This window comes from Chrysochloris asiatica, unplaced genomic scaffold (assembly GCF_000296735.1).
Source record: "Chrysochloris asiatica unplaced genomic scaffold, ChrAsi1.0 scaffold00482, whole genome shotgun sequence".
NCBI lineage: Eukaryota > Metazoa > Chordata > Mammalia > Afrosoricida > Chrysochloridae > Chrysochloris > Chrysochloris asiatica.
Window position 1 is genome coordinate 893,265 of NW_006409000.1, and position 2,498 is coordinate 895,762.

Consider the following 2,498-nt stretch of genomic DNA (forward strand, 5'->3'; position numbering starts at 1 on the left):
AAAAGTGAAATAAAATTTAAAAATAGAAATGATAGCATTTTAGTGAATAAAGAGTAATATATCTTCATGAAAATCTCAGAGACTAGTAGGAAGATGATAGAAATGTTTTGCTGTATGCTGAGCACCTCTCCCATCATCACTGTACTGAAGAAGCAGCATTATTTTCACATAGGGATCTTGACATCTGGCTCTGGTGAGATCAGAATTTTCTTTATGAACAAAATATGCTGTTTGACTAGTTGCATCAGACAAACTTCATTTCAAAAGCTGGACTTTTGAGCAGCAATTTGAATATTATGAAAGGTATTTCTACTATGAGAAAAATGTACAAGTCATTTGGTTATAAAAGTTTTGGGTTTCTACAGAGGTAAAGGACTGGTGAATTCTTGGTCCACTTGGTACAAGTCAACATAGAAAGTGTATACATTTCCCGAAGCAGAGACAAGACTTGAGGCTCTCTCTATCTATACATGTGGGTCTAAGCCAATAACATAAATTCATGACCACAACTTCGTAACTCTCCAGCTTGTTTATAAATGGTAGTAGCTTTCCTTGTCACATAAAACACAGAAGAATCCCAGGACATACATTTAGAGCAGTAGAACAATGCCGCGATCTCTTCTGCAGATAATAAATAGCCCTCTTCTTGCAATAGGGTTCTGGCTTGCTATTTTATTTAAGCATCATTCAGACAGTTCCAACACATAGCAACCCTGTATTGGGTTAGTAGGAATAGCTAGTGAGTTTCAATAACCAACCTTGTGGCTCAACCTGGCCTACTGTTGCAGTGCTTTATCCCAAGGGACAACAACAGCACACAGGGACTTCCTTAACCCTTGACAAAACCGAATAAGCGTTTGCCACAGAACATCAACCAGCCATGTGATGTGTACTTTCCTTTATGACTGAATTGTGTCTGAGCCACAAGTCACAAATTCATGAATCTCAGCATCTTATCACGTAGAAGTAGATATACAAGCTGAACCATGAATGTGTCCTGGTGATGGATACAATCCTGCCTGAATATATCTGCCCATTAACCTGCCCTCAGTCACAACTCAGAGTCTCAGTATCTTCCTCTTCACCAGACTAGACAGTGAGCAATGTCTGTTTTCAGACAAACCACTCACAGCTGGACAGCTGGGCTTCCAGAATGCAAGTTTTTGCACAGGGCTGTATCACTGTGTTAGGAAATTTTGTACCTTGACAGAAGTGATAAACTACAATGTCCTCAGCTTCCACTATGCTGATTTTAAGAGTGAAATCTTAAAATTTCTGCCCCACTGCCATTGCACCTGTCTGGGACCCCAGTGTACCGCTTAGAAACTTGATAAATCAGGGCACGTAGAGCTTGGCCTGGCTTCTGCTGGAAACAATTCAAATAGGTCTTTCCATCACTATGTACAAGGCTCTGACTTGACTTGCAGGTGAGGGTTGCTGACTGTCTAAGTGTGATGGACAGGCTGAGTGGAGTCTGGGTCATCACAATATCCACACTTGTTGCTAAAATAATGAGAGAGAAATCAAAGTTATGTGCAAACATCATCAGTCATTTTCATGACTTCTTTCTGTTGCTATTATTATTTAATGGATTAAAGAAGTTTATACATTTTTTCCTTTCACTCTTTGTGATTCTTCATAGCTCAAATTATCCAGTTTGCCTCTACCAACCCCCTGTTACGTTCTTACTGTTTTTAACCACAAAATAAGTCTTGGCTCCTTCTCATTTCTTCCTCGCAACTACAAATAAAAGTAGTGCAAGTCCTCACCACACCTACAGAATCCATCTGTGATCCAGTGATGCCCCCAAAGCTGTCCCTCCCAGCCCCTTTTCTCTCTCATCTTCCCTAGGTCCTCACTAGGCATTCAGAGAAGTAAGAGCCCCAGGAAGTGAGCTGGCACCATCATTCTGAGAAGCAGAACTGAGGAGTCCTGATAAGTAAAGGCAGATGAGAGACAACTTTTTATCTCAAATTTGCAAAGGCAGGTTTTACCAGGTGAACAATATGCAAATCCTGGGGTGGGCATAATATTGTGGAAAGGGTACATTGTGTTTCTTCTGTGAGCAAAGCATCATAAACTAGGTCTGTGTTTGGAAGAAGAGGTTAAGTCTTGGCTGCTCTCATGAGTACTAACTGCTGACTGTGGAAGCCTGAAGCCTAGACAGGACACATGGCACAAGGCGCTGTCACTCTAAGAATGCATCATAGACCCTGATGATGTGGAGATGCGTGTCCTGTATGCTTCACACCCAGAAATCTAGAAAAACAAAGGGTTCATTTCCCCATCATGTGTTTTTAAATAAGGGATGGGCTTGAGATGAAGTTTGTCTGATATCTACTATTATCAGGCTACCAGAAGTCCTGGTGTGACACTGTGAGTAAGTGTGCTGGACAGCAAGGTGGGTTTGAAGTGCAAAGTGGGCAGTTCAAGATCATCAGCCACTCCTCAGGATCCCATTGCAGAGCTCTGAGCTGGAACAGACTCCATGGTGCTCA